At 41.9% G+C, this 22,479-nt stretch overlaps 1 pseudogene; it reads right to left on the bottom strand.

Moving 5' to 3' along the window:
- Positions 1-2,562: 2,562 nt before the first annotated feature.
- LOC114314028 (magnesium-chelatase subunit ChlD, chloroplastic-like) overlaps positions 2,563-22,479 on the bottom strand; it is a 35,070-nt pseudogene continuing 15,153 nt past the window's right edge.

Below are 22,479 nucleotides of genomic sequence, written 5' to 3'. Positions count from 1 at the left end.
CCGAGTGATTTGCCACACGATAAGGAACACGTCACTTTTTTGGACCCACCTCAAAAGATATATGGGCCCTATCCAAATTTGGGCTTACAGTTAGTCCAAAATAAACCTATAAAACCATATTTTTCCAACAATCCCCCACATGAATAGAATTTGACGGAGAGAAAATGCAACAACATGATCTAATTACAGAGAGTACAGAAATTGGAAATATTCTGCAAAGGATAAATAGCTTTTGGCTTTGAACCTTCCCTTCTGAGACACTATCGGATTTACTAGCTAACCAGTGAACATGATGTCCTAAACTGTTTAGCCATTTGTGTAAACCAAGACAATAAAACTCACATAGTATATTACCAAACACAGTTTAGTTCTCACTATTGTATTCATTTTGGCATTGAACAACTTGGTCTTTCATGAGTGCTTTAGAGAATTGTAGCCCTTCACAAATCTTATAGAACCAGCCCAGTTTACACTCATATAGGTGATTCTTATGAAGAGTATCCTGACATACTCCATTAGGTATTTCTAGATATAAGAATCATTAAAAGTTTTACTTAACCTAAAACCTTGCAGACATAACTATTTCATCATAGAAATGGGTAGGAGTTTGACTCTCTAGTGATCATTTTGAGTCATACACAACTTGGTTGTCCCTTTGAACTAAGATCTTGGAATCTCCAGTCAATTAGGTTGGGTTGCCGTTGTGGTAATTCTTATTTAATAAGCTTAAGGGTAAAAGGGGTGACCCCAAAGGGGGTCCGGATCTTTTTCCGGCAAAATATAATAACATTTGGTTGCAAAATTGAGATTTTAATAATTATCATAGAATTGGAATCTCACTTCTCACGAAGTGGTTTCGAGAAGCCAATGTCCGCGACTTCGGCAAAATGAACTTCCAATTGGTGCACTTGTGGTAGAAGTCCTTTTAAAAAATCTCACCAAACAAATATATATATTTTGTGGAAGGAGTTCTTATTTCGCCAAATATTTTGAAATAAGTTATATATATATTTATGTTGATATGTTAAGAGTTGCTAGCGAGAGGACTTAGCCTCCGCCTTTTTCTTTTTATTTTAATGTATCGAAAAAAAGTCATTTTTTTAGTTTATTTTTTTTGTTTTTATGTATAAAAAAAAAGTCATTTTTTAATTTATTTTTTTGTTTTTAATGATTTTTTTAAAATTACGTCCAAAAAAATCCAAAACTAATAAATAAAAAAGCTAAAAACTTCACTATTTTTGTTTATTTTCATTTTTTTGGAATCTTTTAAATTTTTTAAAATTTTCTTGTTCGCCTTGTCAAGTAGAATCTAGATTTCTAAATTTTTGAATTTTTTTTTCTGAAGTTAACTAAAAACGAAAATAATCCAACAAAAATGTCACAAAAAAAGCAAATCTTTAGGGGTGGTTTGGAAAATCTTGTATTTTAGCTAAAAAGTCATTAAAAATATGAAGAACTAATAAAATTCTAACTCATACAAAAAAAGTTAAAAAATTCTTTCTCATTCACTCTATTTTTTTACATTTTTTTTTCATAAAAAATCAAAAAATATTTTTAAACATATTATTAATTTTTTCACCTCATGTTTTAATAAAAAAAAGTTACTAAAAAACAATTTTCCAGACGAGCTCTTACTTCACCGCTAAAACTAACTATTCAATATTACGGGTGTTTCCAATAAAAAAAATAAAAAATAAAAAATAAAAAAAGGATTGTTTTAGTTTTAAAGTCAATCAAGAATTAAATCAATTTGTTATTGGTTAAAAAAATTTAAAACTATAACTAAATTGTTAAATTTATGTAACTGGACTAAAATTGAATCATAAAATTCGATTCGATTCTAAGTTTTAAAATTTTTATATAACACGAAATATGGTATATACTTTATATGGCAAATTACAAACACTTCTTGAACTTTGTTTAAAATACAGATTACTCCTTGTGTTTTGTGAAATTACAAATATCCCATTGTTAAAATTTTCTATTTAACATAATTAACAGAAAAAATAAAATATATAATTATTCTCCTATACAAAAATAAAATTATTTGAATTGCTAATTGAAATATATTTTTAATAAAATGGGCAATCCATAATTTATTATTTGAATTGCTAATTGAAATATATAGAAGTAACTACACTCCTATATATCATTAAAAATTATTAATTGACTTGATAATTTATTAATAAAATGGGTTATTTGTTATGCAATTATGAACTTGAAAAGGCCAAATATAATTTTTAAAATCACAAGGGACAATTCATATTTTAAATAAATGTCAGAAAGTATATTTGTAATTTATCCCTATCATTTTTTTCTCCCTCATTTCAACTATAATGTTGTTAGTATTTTTTTTTAGATATAATTTTTGAGTTTACACTCTAAAATTTGATCCATTCTATATGTACAGAAGCAAAACATGATCACGTAACACTTAAAATAGATTCATTATATTTTTTGTATTTTAGTTATATTTAATTTTCATTTCCCGAAAAAATATACACATTATTTATTACAAAGTTGAAGATACACATTTGTAATGAATTATACATTTACCCAAAAAAAAAAAAAAATGAACAATACACATAATTTTAGCCTCTTAGTTTCTCGCAAATTTTGGAGCTAACTATTAAAATTCAAAATCAAGAGTTCTTCAAAGCTGACAAAGCATCCTTTGTCGTGGCAGATATAACAGCATCTGAAGCATTTTGACAAATAGTAATATTTTCCTAAAAAACGAAGTTTTGCAGAAAAATAGTTAGACATGAGAAACTCGTAATAGAACATCAAAGGGCATTCCAAGCAATCAAACCTTGAGCAACTCTTGCAATCTCTTTGGCAAAGCCTGTGGAGACGAACTTATTTTCCGTGTCAATGACAAGAAGAGACATCCCTGCTTTGTATATTTTCCCAGCAACTTCAAGCATCTCATCCTTCAAAAGACAATACAACTGAAATAAAAAAAATAACGCTCAATTAATACACCTTAATGTGTGTTTGGGAGAGAAAAGATCCATTAATTATCGTGACATTCACACTTCAAATTTTTACCCTATTTCTTTGATGGTGAAATTTATTTGAAAAGGCATGTAATACCATCTAATTGTGATAATATTTAGCATTCAGCATTTGTACCTGAAGAAGCCTGCACATTATCAAGTCCTGCAATACTGTGATTGTGCTGCCTTTTTATTTTTTATTTTTATTTCTTGATGCATAAATTTACCTTCAATTCTTGAGTAGAAGGTCTAGGAGCATCAGAAGCAGCAGTAGCTTCAGGATCAGTGGATCTTTTCAATGATGTTTTGGCTCGACCATCAGTTATTGCAACAATCATTATGTGTCGAACATCACCACTTTTCTCCGCATTTAGCCCAACCCTGACAGCCTAACGCTGTGTTTGGTTAGGATATTTGGGGAGAGATTTGGAAAGGTTTCTCCGCATTTAGCCCAACCCTGACAGCCTAGCGCTATGTTTGGTTAGGAGATTTGGGGAGAGATTTGGAAAGGGAAAGGGAAAGGGAAAAGACGTGTGAAACTAGGTGAAATATAAGCATGTTTTATTCACATTTCACCTACTTTTTTCATTTCCCTTTCTAAATCCCTCAACCAAACACAGCATAAGGAGTTCAGGTTAATACAAATGTTAGAGACAATGTCAACAATCATAGTTACAAATTTCAGGTTTGTTTGTTTAAGAGCTGAGAATCATGATGCAGATGGAAGTGGTTCAAATAGAAATCCAACAAAGTAAAGGAGAGGAAAGGAAGCAATGCATGCATACTAAAAACTAGAAAACAATTATTATTTTCAAATAGCTCAGGCAAAGATATACATATCTTCATGAAATACACGAATCAAATATTACACAACAGATCAGTCAATACAAATTAAAAAACTCTCACGTATTTCAGGTAATTTATATGCTTCTGACATTTTTAGCCAAGACCCTAGCAATTATAAGATTTAGATGAACTTGCATATCGTGGTACGACCGTGAGCTAGGGGGGAACCTGCTCCACAAGGAAGTCTCTCAAGACGTTTTCTTGCCATTGCAATTGACCTGGAAGGTGGCAACAGAACTGCTGAATCTCCACTAAAAGGAATGATCGAAACCTATTTTAGGTTAATAGTAAACTAAATCAGATAGGTAGTCATAAAGGAATAAAAGACTTAACAAAAATTAATAAATGTGACCTTAAACAGTATATTTAAAAACAATACTCAGTAACTATTATAATAAAATAAGCTTAACAGAAACGAAAGTGACAAATGAGTAAGATGTGGGCTTGGACAAAAGGCCTGCAAATCATGTCTTCCGTTTCCAACAATGAAACTTCCACCATATGATCTTTTCAATAGAAAGAGGCATGCTCCAGGTTATCAGCATATGATCAAGAATGACTTGTACAAATTTTGACAATTTCGACAAATGAGCAGTACAAATGGGATTTCATTTAAACCCATCTTCAGAATAAACAGGCATGGCAATTGCACCTCAAGACCATTGTTTGTCATAAGAAATAACCTCTTATGTGAGACATTCATGCATAATTCCTCCATAAGCTTATCATTTAACTGGAATGCTGAAAACAGAATGCAACTGGGAGGAAAAATGAAAAGGATTGGAGTACTATACCGAAATTTAAATTTACCATTGAATTAAATATAGAAGTAACCAGAGAAATAGTAAAACGATATTTTCAGCTTGAACAGTCAATGTTATTAATGTCTTTAAACGCACCTGATCCCTGCTTGTATAACTGTCTGCCAGTAATTTAAGAGCAGTGCCTTTTGCATTCTGCATACGGTTCAATGCCATGCTTCCACTAGCGTCGACCACAAATATTATCTGCCATGGAAAAAATCCCAGAAATAAAATTAATCCTAAAGTTTCACTAGTTGTTTTCTCACAACTCGGACACAAGTCCTGTGAGCCCACCAATATCCCCAAGTTAAACTGTTAAACTGGACATTCTAGGGTGAACCCCTCTGAAGTTGGATCAGAGGTATCCATGATCAACCCAAGTTAAACTGGATATTCTAGGGGGAAATCAACCATCAACAAAAGCAGTTTCAGGGTTTTGGAAAAAATTTAAAGCGATTGCACTCCATTTTGAATTTAGGAAATTTCCAAGAAGTTAAATGGATTTCACTTGTAATTTATGAAATTGTCAGATAATCATTGACATATTCCCATTACATTTCACAAACCCACCCCCACCCCCACCCCCACCCTCACCTCTCGGACGGTTTTCGGATAAGCAAGTGACTACACGCTAAACAGAAAAATCAAAAAGTCTTTCCTAGTGTGGTAATTAGTAGCAAATCCCATAGCTTTTTTTTATTTTAAAAAAAAAAAATTGTTAAAAAGATTTAAAAAAAATCCATCTAAGATCTACTACAGAGAAAAAAAAATACAAAATAGAACTGTGAAAACACTCCACAAATTTGATAACATAATGAACAGGAAAATTTGAAAAAGAAATTTGAGTACTATGGTACCAGTGCTCCTGCTTTTCGTGCCATTCTTTTAGCCCTCTTGTCCATTTTCTCTACATACACTTTCCTATTCTTTTGAGTATCCTTCTCCCTTCGCAACTTCTGATAGGGTGTAGCTGCCCTAAGAGTTGCATCAACAGCTAATCTCTTTACAGGACCCCGATTAAGATTGTGCAACTTGGTCAGGACAGAGAAAGTGCGGAAATAAACTTTTACAAAGAAAACACAGTTCTAGATTCTTGAAATTCTCAAAAAAATCCATCAATTAACTTAACAGATTCAAGAATGGCCAACTGAGAATGAAACCATGCATTCCTTTTAATTTCTATGCTATTTCTTTCGGTTTCTGAAAGTATCAGCAAAACACAAGTTCAGAAAGGCAGACGATTCATATCAAAGATTTTCTCTTCTTTTTTTCCCCTCTAAATTTCCATTTTCTTCTCTAACGTTGAGAGAAGCGAAGATGGGGAACTTACCTTCGGAAGCATTGGTTTAATATATCAGCCTCTATCCTCTGAAAATATAACATTCTTTGCCCTCCCAGCCTTTCCTCGGCTTCTCTGGGCTTGTTGTGCAAAGAAGAGAAGTTTCTCATCCACCAGACCCCCTTCTGCATTAAAGATAAACTCCTCAGGTAGTTGATCCTGTTGTTGCTCATTCTCTTCATCATTTTCATCCTGCTTACAAAGTGAACCTTCCATAATAAGCTCACAAGATTCACCAGAGAATTTTTTTTTTAATAGAAGATGACAGCTAAGAAATCAATCAAGGAGTATGACAAGAGGAAGTTGATAAGTTTTGAGCAATCAATAAACCTCTTGATCTTCCTCTTCATTCTGCTCCTCAGCAGAATCTTGATTTTGTTGAGGGGGCGGTGGAGGTGGAGGCTGCGGGTTTTGCTGTTCAGGGGGATTTTCATTGACGATTGAACGAGGAAGGATAACAAGTTCAACCTGTATCAAATAAAATTTTCAGAAGAGGAATATTATGTTTGACTGCTCAAAAGAAGCCATTTATGATTTATAAGTCTCAAACTCATTACAACAAAAATACAAGTACATCTTTGAATCAATGAACGGTAGATAACTCATTGAAAGAGCTGTAGAAGTTCACCAGTATTAACAAGAGCTCTTGTTCATTTTATGGATATGCTTGGAGATTATTCCATTTTGGGAACTCATAGCACACTCCCATAAAAAGGTTAATAAACTTGGGATTTCAGCTTCAAAATTTCTGTGGACAAATTCCATTTACAGTCTTACAGATGACCAAATTTAACCAGAGGTTCAACTTCAAACTTTGCATCATGTCCACTAAAATGCATTGCTGTTGAAAGAAATCACATCTACTTCAATTTGTTTATCATCATAATGATAAGATGACATGGGAGATTTATTGGCCGAAACAAGTTTTGGACAAATCTAAAGGATTGAAGGAATTACACCTATCTAACCTAAAAAATCTAGAAATCTCCTAGATATTGATTTGTGATTATATATCAATTTTAACCAGTAAATAACAATCCTAATAAAACAATCAAGATAAATCGACACAATGATTTTAACGTGAAAAAATCAGAATTGGAGCATCTCCAATTGTGATAAAAAAAACCATGGGCAAAAGCCACAGAACAATCCACTAAGAAGACATAAAGAAATTACACAAGTGTACTCTTAATTACCTAGCGAATATACGCCCGCGTCGAACAAACCCCAATGTGCCTCTTCTACCACCGTCTTCACCTCAGAATTGTCTTGCCCAACGTTGAATTTACAACACTGATGTTGAATCCACGACGATGAGCCACTCCGAAATCCACCAAAGCTTCAGGCCCAAATTCCACGGAATCTACCGAAGAACAACTCTCTCTTTTCAAATAAAATAAAATAAACAAACCCTTTGATATAATCCACTCAATTCATGATTAAACTCTCACAGATATCAAACGAAACAAGCAAAGAAACTCCAGATGAAAACACTAATACTCAAGAAGAAGATCTGGAAGCTATACCCTAAAATCGGATTGAAACACATATTTATAGAAAACAGATCTACGATCTCCGCTCGAGCGCAAGAATGGGCGCTCGAGCGGATCTATGCTCGAGCGCAGGAATTGCCACTTGAGCGGAAAAAACAACTCCTAGTACTTTTGCAGGCAAGTGAAATTTCTGAAAGGTTGCGATCTCTGCTCGAGTGCGCAAGAATGGACACTTGAGCGCAAGAATGGCCGCTCGAGCGGAAAAAAACAACTCCCAATACTTTTGCAGGCAAGTGAAATTTCTGAAAGGTCGCGATCTCCGCTCGAGTGGACAAACAACTTCGACTGTAATTTTGCCTTTTGCTTTGGGGACGCTGCCCCTCGACCCCGCTCAATCGCAGGAATGGCTGCTCGAGCAGAAAAAAACAACTCCAAGTACTTTTGCAGGCAAGTGAAATTTCTGAAAGGTCGCGATCTCCGCTCGAGCGAACAAACAACTTCTATTGCAATTTTACTTTTTGCTTCTGGGACGCTACCTCTCGACCCCGCTCGAGCGCAGGAATGGCTGCTCGAGCAGAAAAAAACAACTTCCAGTACTTTTCCAGGCGAGTGAATTTTCTGAAAGGTGGTGATCTCCGCTCGAGCGGAAAAAAATAACTCACAGTACTTTTGCAGGCGAGTGAAATTTTTGAAAGGCCGTGATCTTCACTTGAGTGCAAGAATGGTCGCTTGAGCGGATCTACGCTCGAGTGCAGGAATGGCCGCTCGAGCAAAAAAAAAAACAACTCCTAGTACTTTTGCAGGCAAGTGAAATTTCTGAAAGGTTGCGATCTCTGCTCTAGCTCAAGAATGGCCGCTTGAGCTGACAAACAACTTCGATTGTAATTTTGCTTTTTGCTTCAGGGACGCTACCCCTTGACCCTGCTCGAGCGTAGGAATGGCTACTCAAGCGAAAAAAAAAAACTCACAGTACTTTTGTAGGCGAGTGAAATTTCTTAAAGGTCACGATCTCCGCTCAAGCGCAAGAATGGCTGCTCGAGCGTAGGATTAGCCGATCGAGCGAAAAAAAACAACTCCCAGTACTTTTCCAGGCGAGTGAAATTTCTGAAAGGTCGCGATCTCTGCTCGAGTGCAAGAATGGCCGCTCGAGCGGATCTACGTTCGAGTGCAGGAATGGCCGTTTGAGTGGAAAAAAACAAATCCTAGTACTTTTGCAGACGAGTGAAATTTCTGAAAGGTCGTGATCTCTGCTCGAGCACAAGAATGGCCGCTCGAGCAGACAAACAACTTTGACTGCAATTTTACTTTTTGCTTCGGGGGCGTTGCCCCACAACCCTGCTCGGGTGTTGCCCCTCAACCCTTCTCGAGTGGAAAAAAACAACTCCCAGTACTCTTGCAGGTGAGTGAAATTTCTGAAAGGTTGCGATCTTCGTTCGAGTGCAAGAATGGCTACTGAGCGGATCTACGCTTGAGCGCAGGAATGGCCGCTTGAGCGAAAAAAATAACTCCCCCGTACTTTTGCAGGCGAGTGAAATTTCTAAAAGGTCGCGATCTCTGCTCGAGCGGATCTACGCTCAAGCGCAGGAATGGCATTTGAGTGGAAAAAAACAACTCCCCGTACTTTTGCAGGAAAGTGAAATTTCTGAAAGGTCACGATCTCCGCTCGAGTGGACAAACCACTTCAACTGCAATATTTCTTTTTGGTTCGGGGGCGTTGCCCCTCGACCATGCCAGGGCGCTGCCCTGGACCCGCTAAGGGGCACTGCTCCTTAGACCCCCGTGAGCTAACCGGGTAACTCGATCCCCGACATAATCAGTAAAGTGGCAAACATGAAAGAATAGACATCACAAACTTCTCTGCAAGGCACAATTCGGGTTGGATTCGCATCTAAAACTCATAGCCTCACTGAAATGAAAGATCGAATACAATTACAACTGAAAGGAGCTTTGTCAAGCAGGATTGCGAAGAATAAAAACCTAACAAAAAGTTTATATGGCTTCTATCTATTTATTTGATTCACAAATATCTTGTGTTTATAATATTGCAAAATAAAGACATCTGCTAATTAAAGAAACAGACAATATTTAGGTATATGTTATTGTTACATATAATAGAGATTGAAGACCACCCACCATTATAACTTTGACATTTATTGTTAGACCATATGCCTTATTGCATACCATTCAATTTATCTGAGATTGTACTAATGGATGCAGTATAATACTATCTGATAATATTATTGAAAAGATACTCCTGATGTTAAATTTTTGCATACATCTGTTCATGACAGGGACACAGAGCTGAGTTATATAATGCCCGTGTTGCCAAAGGCTTAGTTGCTTTAAAAGGACGTGAAAAAGTCAGTGTGGATGACCTGAAGAAAGCAGTTAAGTTATTCTTTCTTCGTTCTTGTAAATAAATTTTGGTTATGTTAGGTTTTTATTCTTGGCAATCCTGTTTGACAAAACTCTTTTTAGTTGTAATTGTATTCGATCTTTTATTTTAGTGAGGCTATGAGTTTTTTATGCGAATCAAACCCGAATTGTGCCTTGCAGAGAAGTTTGTGATGTTTATTCTTTCATGTTTGCCACTTTTTTTTCCGCTCGAGCAACCATTCCTGCGCTCGAGCATAGATCCGCTCGAGCGTCCATTCTTGCGCTCGAGCGGAGATTGCGACCTTTTAGAAATTTCACTCGCCTGCAAAAGTACTGGGAGTTGTTTTTTTCCACTCGAGCGGGGTTGAGGGGCAGTGCCCCCGAAGTAAAAAAGAAAAATTACAGTCGAAGTTGTTTGTCCGCTCGAACGGCCATTCTTGTGCTCGAACGGAGATTGCGACCTTTCAGAAATTTCACTCGCCTGCAAAAGCACTAGGAGTTGTTTTTTTCCGCTCGAGTGGCCATTCTTGCGCTCGAGTGGAGATCGAGACCTTTCAGAAATTTCACTCGCTTGCAAAAGTACTGGGAGTTTTTTTTTTTCCGCTCGAGCATCCATTCCTGCGCTCGAGCGTAGATCCACTCGAGTGTCCATTCTTGTGCTCGAGCGAAGATTGTGACCTTTCAGAAATTTCACTCACCAGCAAAAGTACTGGGAGTTATTTTTTCTGTTCAAGCGGTCATTCCTGCGCTCGAGCAGGGTCGAGGGGCAGCGCCCCCGAAGTAAAAAGCAAAAATGCAGTTGAATTTACTTGTTCGCTCGAATGGCCGTTTGTGCGCTCGAGCGAAGAATGTTTGGTTCAAGAAATTTGACTTGGCTGCAAAAGTACTGGGAGTTAGGATTTTATGCTCGAGTGAAATTTCCTGTGCTTGAGTGAGTTTTGCTCCAGCGGTCATTCCTGCACTCGAGCGATGAACGCGATTCAGTTTTCTATAAATATGTGTTTCAGTCAGATTTTAGGGTGCGGTTTCTAGATCTTCTTTGAAGGTTCTAGGGTTTTCCTCTGGGGCTATTTTGCTAGTTTTGTTTGATGTTTAATTGAGTATTTAACTCATGGTTTAAGAAGTATACATCAAAGGATTGTTTGTTTATTCTATACAAAAGAGAGAGTTGTTCCTCGGTGGATTCCGTGGAATTTGGGCCTGAAGCTTTGGTGGATTCTAGAGTGGCTCATCGTCGTGGATTCGACATCGATGTTGTGGATTCAATGTTGGGTAAGACGATTCTGAGATGAAGACCATAGTGGAAGAGGCATATAAGGGTCGATTCAATTCAAGCGTAGTGTAGACACCCCATTTTTGACCGACCTTAAGACTCAGACGTCACCGATTGAGCGCTGGGTGATGTTGCATATTGTGCTCGTTCTGAGGTTTCAAAGTTTCGGCTGCGAGCCTTGCCTCCGGACTTCGGGGCTCTTGCGTGCTTTGCCTCGATTCACGAACCAGGCTCAGTTTTCTCTGTTTCTCTTCCAGAAGGGAGAGAGAGGTCTCGTAGATCATCTCTCAGTGGCCGTAGGCTACGTTTCGCGGTCGTAGGCCATTTTGCCCGTTTGGAGTCCGGTTTTCAATTTTTCGGAGTCGTTGGCCGTGTGCCTCGGTTCGGGACCGCTTAACCACCACCGTTTGCTCCGGTTTTTGATATACATCTTATTTACTCCCTTTTGAAGGACACTGCGGTCCAAAAAACCAACTTCGTGGTTGAACACCACTTCCGGTGCCTACCAATCAGTTCTCGAGGCCTCGGGCTGCGCGTTTCGGCCCCCGAACCTCCATTTTGCATCGGTTTGAGTTCATTTTTGGCAGGGACCTCTGTTTCATTGTTAAGAAGGTCGTAGAAGGGTGGGAGGCCAGCAATTGTTCTAACAACCATGTTTTATTCCTCTATCGCCCTCCGTCGCCCGTTTTTCCCACTTGAAAGCCAATGTTGACCACCCTAAGGCCACTTTTTCTTGCCCCAAACCACATATTTGTGTTGTACACACCTGGGAGGCCACCAATATCATATGGCCGGCCAGTAATTGTGTGTGACCCTTTTGAACCCCTCCTAAAAGTGGCCTTTTCTCTCTCCTGGTTCATTCTCTCTAGTTTTTGACCATATGGTTGTGTTGTGCACACATGAGAGGCCCTTTTTTTGGCATGGCCGGCCATTAACCTTCATTGACCCTTTTGACCCTTGGCTGACCGGCCACCTAAACCCTAGGAAACCAGCCGGCCATGATCCTCTCTCCAGGTACTTTACAAAAATGCCCTCTGTTTCCCTCCAGATTTTGTATCCGGGGGGGGCCAACTTTTGGGAGGAAATTTGAATTCCATTCCCCCCTTTTTTTTCCCCCTCTTTTGCCTATATATCCAGGCCCTCCAGCTCCCATTTGAGGGGTTAGAAAATCTTGTCTAAGCCTCCTACATTGTATCTCTCTCTCTCTACACTCCAACCCTCAAAACCCCTCAAATCCCACACCCCTTTCTACACCACCACATAGCACCACACCACCACCATCCTTTCCAACACTTGAAGCTGGTTTTCCAGAGCTTAGGAGCACCTTTTCTCAAGCCAAGAGCTGCTGAAGCTTGGTCTACAAGGGTGAGTCTTCATTCTCCCTCTTTTGTGCTTTATTTTGTTCTATATCTAAACCATACTTGCTTACATTTTTGGGCTCCGACCCTAACTAAAAATAGTCATGTTTTGATGTCTTTTTCATGATTGATTAAGGGTCTTTCCATGTTTAAGGTCTCTAGCTACCACTTGCTTCTTTACCTCTCTTGTATGCCTCTTTCTTGCATAGTATTTTAGGCCCATTTTTAAACTGCTTTAAGCTTGGTCATAAACTGAAAAGTGGATTATTTTGAGCCCTTATTCAACATTGTTGAAGGGCTCTTCACTGTTTGAGGCTTTCTCTTGTCACTTGCCTCTTCATCCCTCTTTTGGCCTTACTTTTGCATGTTTTGTTAGCCCTTTGTGCTTGTGTTTTTGGGCTCTGGTCCAAACTTTAAATAGCCTTATTTTGACCCCCTCTTCATGTTTGATCAAGGGACTTTTTCTGTTTGAAGCTCCCTTTTTGCTCTTTGTGTTTAAACCTCTCTTTAGGCCTTATTTTGCATAGTATTTTAAGCTTGCATGTGCACTGTTTTGGGTTTGGTCACTAATTGTAAAATACCATGTTTTAGCCCCTCTTTAACTTTGTTGAAGGGCTCTTGGCCATTTAGGGCCAGCAGCTGGTACTTTCTTCATTATCTCTCTTTTGGGGCCATTTTTGCATGTTAACTTAGCCCTATTTGTGTTCACTTTTTGGCCTTGCTTAAAACTGTAAATATGCTTTTTTTGGGACTGTCTTGATTCTATCTTCACACTTCATGTTCGAATAATGCATGCTTTGCATAGCCATAGGTCATTCCATGTACCTAATTTCATGTTTCGGGTCTCATTCCATGTATCGGGTGCCATGTTTCCATGTTCTGGGGCCGTTTTGCATCATATTTTGCTACTGAAATTTGCATGCTAGTATGCCATATTCTATGCCTTGCCATGTCTTGTTAGAGTGGCATTTGGTGCCTTAAGGTCGATCCTCAGTTTGCGTGCACGTGGGCACGCATTTCGAGTTGTCTCATTTTCATCGTATGGCCTCTTATGTGAGTACGGCTGAGGTCCACTCAAGTTGGTGTAAGCCCATATTGCATTGTGTATGCCATTTCATTTCATAGCATTGTGTATGCTAGGTTGTATGTTAGCGCATTGTGTATGCCATGTTATCTCGTGCATCGTGTATGCCATTTCCTAGCATTGTGCATGATAGGTTGTATCTTAGTTGCATTTCATGCATGTCATGCATATTGCATCGTGTTGGGGATAGGAGTTAGCCCGAGCATGGGAAACGAGGGGCGTTTTGTATTCTTAGTGACGGAACGTGTCTCAATTCCTCGGTCGCCGACACTCTGGATTATCCATGATGGAGTCTAGGCTTTGTTGTGTCCATCTGTGCATTCATTTCATATTGAGTCGTGCAATTCGACTCCTCGGCCATCATGCAGCGAGATGCGTGATTGGTGGCACGAGGATCGAGGACTACACTCCCTGAAGGGTAGTCATGCATATATTTGTGAAAATACTTTGCCATGCCCCTTTCTTGCTCTCTGTTACAGCAAATCAAGAATCAGCAGCCTTCCGAAGCTTGGCACGCATCTCGAGAATAATTGCAAACAGAGGCTAATTGGGGCATCGCAGTGGATTTCCGCACAAGGCAACTCAAGCATGCATCATCCATCATCCGGAGCAGAGTTGAGGCAGTCCCTGGCTTGCATGCCAATTTATTGCTTTCCTAATTTAATTTGTTAATTAATTAGGGTTTTGTAATTATTTGGACTGTAATTATTTATTCGGGACTGTATTATTTATTCGGACCCTCCGAGCGAGGGCACAATTGTAGTAAGTATGCGTGTGTGTGATGTATGTCTTCCAACCCCACGTCTTTCTCCCTTTTATTTACCCACTTATGATGGTTAGATTAGGGCATGTTTCAATTAGCATACAGTATGATAGCATGTTTGCATTCATTCATCTATTTTGCATGCACCGGGCTCGGCGCATCATACTAACTGCATTGTATTTTCAATTCCAAGTTGAATACATGTTAGCTGTAGCATTTCATATGCCATGTTTAGAATAGCCGAGCCTGCTATAGTTGCATTTTTGCATGTGTTGCATTAGGCATTTTCGTATAATTAGGATCATGCATGGATTTCTAATTAGCTTCTGTTTTGGCTTGGAGTACTCGGTAAGTTTTATGCTTTAGCATCCTTGCATGCGTGTGAGTGACTGCCATGAATAGCATGCTTATCATGAGGCTATATGCTTATGTGATATAACTACCTGAATGCCTATGGGTGAAGGTTGGGTTATTTGAATTGGAACAATTCATCAAATGTGTATTTTAAGCCCACTAGATAGTGGCAAAATCATGTTTTTCTAAGCCCACCCGAGGGTGACAAATCTATGTCTTAGCCTACTTGCGGGTAGCACCATCAAACCACTTTAAAAAATAAACATGAAATGTTTTGTTCCAATTCAGACGATTCAGTCTATACATGTATGCTGTGCGCATCACATAGTAAATCTAGGCTAATAGCCGGAATAAGAACGCATAATGTTTTCAAAAATAGATATCATGGTTAGTAGAGGCCGATCTTTGATCGGGCGAGCGGGGGTGCTCACGAAGTGACCTTCCCCAATCGTACCCAAGTTCCCGAGCCGAGGCAACTTTGGTGATGACGGACACGTGGCCTTAGGCAAACGAGTCAGGGTTTCCTAAATTTTCCCAAAATAAAACATTTAGGTGGAGACTCTGTATCTGGCAAAGCAGTCCATGTTTGGCACTTTTTTCAAAATCTGTTTTCTCAAAACGATTTGCCGGATTTGGACTCTTTGATTCAGATTTAGAACCGTGACAATTTAAGAGTCCGAACTGTAGTGAGCCCAATATCGAACGGAACGGGGGACCTCGTCCTCCCGGGGCATTCAGGGACGTCTACAGTTTCTGGCGACTTTGCTGGGGAGTTAGAGAACTTGACTCGAACTCATGATATCTGGTTTTGACTATACTTATGTGTTTCTTTGCATTGCATTTGCATTGGTGCGCCTAGGACACCGTGTTTTCCATCTGCTATTCCTGAACGGTTTGCCGGAGGCTTGTCTTGTCAAGACATGACCATAAGGCTGACCGGTTGTGGGCTCTGCCAGTATGGGAACACAAACCCCGGTTTTACCGGGGCACCCTTTTGGCCATTCGACCTAGTGCATATTCGGAATCCATAGTGACCATTCCAAGCTAGGACAGGTTGCTTACCCGATTTAGGTTGTTTGAAATCGCTGCGTGCGTAGTGAAACCCTAGCTCCTGACAAAATAGGACAGGGAAACCCTACCCTAACATAGGGGTGTTTTGGCTCTCACTCTGTTATGTGCTGTAAGAGTGCGTCTCTACAGGGAAAATGCATGTATCAGTTTATGAGTTTGGGCACCAGGCTTACGGGCATTAGTCAGTGTTTGAGAATCAGTTATCTGCGGGTATCAGAGATTCAGTTTTCGAGGACAACGATTCAGGGATAATGATTAGTGTTTGAGGACAGTGTGTATTCAGCTTATCGACCGTGTGTTGTTATGCCCAGCCGTGTGTTGTGTATTTATTTTTAGCTGTTATGCTGTTCGTTTATCTAATTGTTTATTTCCTTATTGCTTTATTTATCTTTCTGCTAAGACAGGTGTTTTAGCACAATTGCTTCCGACCCAGTAGATATTCCCCAAGCACTTTGGACAAGAGGTCGTCGGCTCAATCGATCTGAGGATCTGATTGACGGACAGCCAGTGTTCCATTCTCTACCCCCTGCTGTCAGGAGAAGGCCGAGAAGACGTAGTGCGTCTGAACAAAGGCTACCAGAGCAGTGGTCTACCCTAGCAGTGAATAGCCGGGTTGAGGTGTCAGTTTCTACCATAGAGATACACATACCAGTCAGTCAGCAAGATCAGCAGAATACTGCCAGGATGGAAGAAATGATGAGCCAGCTCCAAGAGAGCATGAAACAAATGCAGGAGGACGCTGCCCGCCAAGCAGAGTTCTCTAAACAGCAAGCCACAGTCATGGCTCAGCAGGCCGAGCTAATCACTAGACTGTAATGGCAAAATACAGCATCTGCCTCACATCAAGTTCCTCCTCCACTAGGGGTCCCGTTACCCGAGCAGGCACCTACTGTCCAGAATGCCTTGCCAAACACCCAGAACACCTTACCCAATGTCCAGAACATCCAAGAGGACACAGACCTTCCAACGGGGCCAGCTTCGCCCCCGCTTCCGCCTCAACTGTCCAAGACCCATACACCTAACCACCCGAACTCTCCCTTCGGGTTCGAAATAGACCATACAGCTCTGAAACTGAGCAAGCTTGAGAAGCTTTTCAAGAAATCACAAGGAGTAAAGGCTATTCCGGATATCGAGGACAGATATACCGATGTGGCCGTAACGTTGCCAGATAGATTTAAGATGCCACAAATTGATCGTTTCGACGGATCCGAGGATCCCATGGTCCACCTCCGGTTATTCTTAGATATACTACGGCCAATAGGCCTAACCCAACCACAAAAGCTTTCGCTGTTCGGCTGAACCCTGTCGGGTGTGGCCGCTATCTGGTACGCGAAGTTGGAAGATGAGGTAAAAAGAAGTTGGGATGAAATGGCCGAGGCCTTTGTCGCACAGTACTCGTACAATACCCAGATCGAGATTACAACTCGTGATCTCGAAACAACGAGGCAGGAGCCCAAAGAGACTTTCTCAAATTTCGTAACTCGGTGGAGGGCGAAGGCATCGATGATGACTTTGAGGCCCACTAATAAGGACCAAATCAGGATGATTGTGCGCAACCTTCAACCAAAATTGATGCAGAAGATGATTGTACTCCCCTTCCCCACCTTTTCCGATCTACATGAGATGGGGGTACAAATCGAGGATGCGATGAAGCAAGGTCTGATTGACCAGGACAGGGAGCAACCCCGGAGAACATTTAACCGCAACAATAACGCAGGCCCGAGTGGCGCTGCAACCGCAAGAGCTTCAGAGGTCAGCATGGTCGCCACCATTCCCCCTCTCTTTCCAAGGCCCATGGCAGCCACACCCTTCTCCGGTGCATCCAGAAGTAATACCCAAACCACTAAATACCAGCCCAGAGGCCAAAGAACCTTCACCCCACTGTACATGCCTTTGTCTAAGGCTCTGGGGGTCTTAATCAGAAAGGGGCATCTAAAACCCCTGGAGCCGAGGCCATTACCAAATCCACTTCCACAAACTCTCACAACCCAGCCAAGTACTGTGCATATCACCAGCAGCACGGTCATGATACTGACCAATGTTTCAGGCTGCGTCACGAGATTCAAGACCTCGTTGACAAAAATGTGATTCTACCTCCAGAGAAACCTAACGTCACAACCAATCCACTCCCTACACACAACGAAGCTCCACCTCCCAAAAGAGTCAATCTTATCCAGATTGGGGTCGTGTCTTACGATCCTAGCATCTATATTACTCCTACCCATCTACCTAAGCCGAAGGTGCTCCTTCCCGACTGCACTGACTTCTTGTGCATATTGGACATCTCTACAACCCAACCTGAGCCAGTGGTGGCAACTGTGGAAGACAGCGCAACAGAGGTTGCAGAGGAGGATGGAATGGTTGAGACAGGGTTTGAGCAGTCTGGAAACTTTGCTGGGGAAACCTACGACCTAAGTGAGTACATCCTGTCAGTGGGCCAATCTGAGCTAAGTGTAAGGCTGCCAGAAAAAGCAGAACTATGTGTGATTCAAGGGGACAGATTTGAACAAGGAACGGACAATCTGACGGCTGTAGAAGAGGGCCTTGCCAACCTCCAGTTCTTCAGAGACCAAGAATCACGGGATGCGGCAGTCAACTGGTTTGAATATGAGGAGTCGGCAGAAGTTACCGGATGGTTAGATGATCAACCAGACATTGTAGAATTCCAACCAGAACAAGGCCAAGCAGGGATAAGAGTACCAGTGATGGCCGGAAGGGCCGAAAGTCAGAATGCATACCGGAGAGCGCCAGTACAAAGAATTTCGCTCAGGACAGAAGCATTGTGAATGCAGGGAAAGTTGAACAACAAACTGCACTGACGCAGGTAGAACAACAGGGTTCTGAGAGAACCGGGAAAGCCAAAATCCATAAGGGGATCGGAAGTGCTGTGGGCACAAGAACAGAGGATGCTGTGAGCATGCAGGCTGAAAGTGCCGTGAGTACAAACATGCCCGAGCCAGACAGGTGCCTTTTGAATGCCAATGGAATGTGGTGGGAAGACGATGACTTATGTCTTGCCCACACAGACGAAGACTGGGGAAGCAATCAACCAGACGACACATGGTACCTCGATGAGGTTGATCACATGACAAGAAGTGGGCGGTACTTCAAGCCCCCGCACCTAGACCAACCTGAGGCATCTGGGAAGGACAAAGAAGCCGAGAGATAGAAAGAGAAGCAGATCAAAGAGGAAGCTGTACTGAAACAGATGAAGAAGATACAAGCAGACATCTCCATCTGGAGACTGCTTATGGCGCCGCGAGTACACAGACAGGCTGTCTTATCTGCCATGGACAAGGCCAAACTCTCTATAGATACTACACTAGAACAGCTGGTTGGGCTTGTTTTTCCGGGAGGAGGTTCCCCGGCATTAACCTTTTCAGACAAAGAACTACCACCTGAGGGCACAAATCACAACAAATCCCTCTACGTTTCCGTGGAATGTAGGGACAAGTGGATACCGGTGGTACTTGTTGATATCGGGTCCGCCATCAATGTCTGCCCAGCCAGAATAGCGTATGCAATCGGGTTGAAGCCCGCGAACTTCGTGCCGACTACTCAGGTGATCAGAGCATATGATAATACTAGCAGGAAAGTGATGGGGACTGTCAAAATTCAGACCCAGGTTGGTCCCGGACAACACAACATTGAATTCTATGTCTTGGACGTTCCCGCAACCTTCAATCTACTCTTGGGGCGGCCGTGGTTGCACCAAGTAAAGGCAGTCTCTTCCACTTTACATCAGATGTTGAAGTACCCTCACGGGAAGGGGGTGGCTATTGTCTTCGGGAATTCATCAATCCATCCGCCGCCGGAAGTGTCCACACCAGTCTTGGAAATCGAGCATGGCACTGAAGATGTGTTCTTATCAGGGTTCACTTTGGCTGAGACTCGAGTGGTGCAGAATATTATGGCTGTGAATGAGGGGGTGTACGTCAGTACTCAATCCGTCTACCTTATGAACAAGTTACAACACATCCCCGGGATGGGATTAGGAAGGAGCGGCCGGAAGGGCGTCGCAGCACTGGCCGAAGTGCCACACAACCTTCATACCTTTGGCTTGGGTTATATGTCCACCAACGAGGACTGGGTAAGGAAGGGTAAGGAAATGGCCGGAAGAGCCAGAGCAAAGCAGGCTGGGAAGCCTTTCGAATTAATGCATAGGCCCATTCGGGGTACCCTGAACGGACGCTTCGTCAGGGAGGGGGAGGACTTTCTGTTTTGTGGCTTCTTAGAGCCGTGGCTAAACGCGGAGAAGAAGCGCGTGCCAAGTTTCGAGATCTTCTTCGACCTGCAACTACCCGGGGATGATATTGTTGAAGAGCAGACAGACCCATCAGCTGAGATTGGGCAGTGTAAGGCAGTGGATTCCGAAGGCGCTGAAATTGAAATAGAGGTAGCGCTGGCAAGTCTACTCTCAGATCCTCCGATCGACCATAAGTGCTTGGGGGATAATTTCTCGATTTCCGTGATTGGGGATGAAACGACTGCGGGCCTACCAACAACTATTTTGGATACATCTATCGCACCCTCTCTCACTTGGCAGTACGAGGAGGGGTTTTTGTCCAGCAACACCGGGTCAGGTAGTGAGCCGGAATCTGATTCCATCGAATCTTGTGAGTCGAAATCAGGTTCCAACTCGACTGAGTCTGAGTCTGGTAATCCTGGGGATGATAACCCGGATGCCACAGTTATGTCCAGGTCGTCTTTTTCTTTCTCGTTTGAGTCTGTTGTAACCGAGAATTCGGACGATTTGGATGCGCTTAATGAGAATCAAGTAACTGTAGTTTTTGAGTACTTTTCTGTGCCCTTAATTTATTGCATAAACTCAGACTTTCAAAATTTTGATGAAAACGACGAGGAAGAAATTCCTCCGGTTTTGCAACGTTTAATTGAGCATGAGCAGGAGCAGGAGAGATTTTTCAAACCCTTAACGGATGAAATCATTACCGTGAATATTAGTACTGAGGAGGACCCGCGGCTGGTCCAGATCGGGTCCACGTTGTCTTCGGAGGAACGCGAGCGCTTAGTCGCCTTATTAAAAGATTTCAAAGATGTTTTCGCGTGGTCCTACGAAGACATGCCTGGGATCGATCCTGAGATTGTACAGCACCGGATTCCCCTTGACCCCGAGGTCCGACTTGTCAAACAGAAACTTAGAAGGATCCGCCCGGACTGGGCTCTCAAGATTAAAGAAGAGGTCACCAAGCAAATCGATGCAGGCTTCCTGCTGGTGTCCGAATACCCGACTTGGTTGGCCAATATCGTTCCAGTGCCGAAGAAGGATGGCAGGAACCGGGTATGCATGGATTTCAGGGATTTAAACAGAGCTAGTCCGAAGGACGACTTTCCCTTGCCGCATATTGACGAGTTGGTAGATTTCATAGCAGGGCATGCTTTGCTCTCATTCATGGATGGCTTCTCAGGGTACAATCAGATAGTAATGGCACCTGAAGATCGGGAAAAGACTGCATTCACCACCCCGTGGGGGACATACTGCTATAGAGTAATGCCGTTTGGGTTGAAGAATGCTGGAGCTACATATCAACGGGCCGCGACTACAATATTGCATGATATGATCCACAAAGAGGTTGAGGTGTACGTGGATGACATGATTGTCAAGTTTAAAGAAAGAGAGGGCCACTACACCGCCTTGCAAAAGTTCTTTCAAAGGATCAGAGAATTTCGGTTGCGGCTAAATCCTCAGAAGTGTACGTTCAGTGTTACAGCGGGAAAAATGCTGGGATTTCTGATTACATAAAGGGGCATCGAGGTTGACCCTTCAAAAATCAAGGCCATCTTAGAAATGCCACCACCAAGGACTGAAAAGGTGGTGCGAGGCTTTCTGGGTAAAGTGCAATTCATAAGACGGTTTATCTCGAAATTAACCTTGACTTGTGAACCACTTTTTGGTCTCCTGAAGAAAGGAAAGAAATTCCAATGGGACGGCCGATGCCAAGCTGCTTTTGAACAGATCAAGAAATATTTACGAAACCCGCCCGTGTTGTCGCCACCAGAGCCGGGGAAACCGTTGATATTGTACCTTTCAGTAACTAAGACTACAATGGGCTACATGCTCGCACAAGATTCAGAGGATAAGGTGGAGAGGGCCATCTACTATCTGAGCAAAAAGATATTGGATTACGAGACCCGCTACACTCCGCTGGAGAAGGCTTGCTTAGCTTTGGTATGGGCTACCAGGAAGCTGCGGCACTACTAGTTAGCTCACTCCGTAATGTTGGTTTCACGACTGGATCCCATCAAATACCTTTTCGAGAAACCGGCACTTACGGGTAGGCTAGCTTGTTGGTTGCTTTTGCTCTCCAAATTCAATTTGAAATATGTAACACGCAAGTCAGTCAAGGGGAGAGCAGTGGCAGAGTTCTTAGCTGACCATCTAGTGGAAGGGGGCGAAGCAGTCGAGTACTCATTCCCAGATGAGGCCATCTTGTATATCGACGACGAAACTTGGACGATGTACTTTGACGAAGCGTCAAATCAATACGGATATGGGATAGGAGTGTTGCTGATAGCACCTGACAAGTCCCGTATCCCTCTAGCCTTCAAACTCCGGTTCAAAGTCTTGAACAACGAAGCAGAATATGAAGCATGCATTGCTGGTCTAGAAGCAGCCCTGGAACTAGGGGCAAGACGGTTGGACGTCATCGGGGACTCGAACCTTGTTGTGTCTCAAGCAAAAGGAGACTGGAAAGTCAAAGA

This window comes from Camellia sinensis, chromosome 14 (genome assembly GCF_055761805.1).
Source record: "Camellia sinensis isolate YWXY chromosome 14, ASM5576180v1, whole genome shotgun sequence".
Lineage (NCBI taxonomy): Eukaryota > Viridiplantae > Streptophyta > Magnoliopsida > Ericales > Theaceae > Camellia > Camellia sinensis.
Note: the sequence above shows the minus strand (reverse complement) of the source record. Positions and strands in the feature narration are given on the sequence as shown.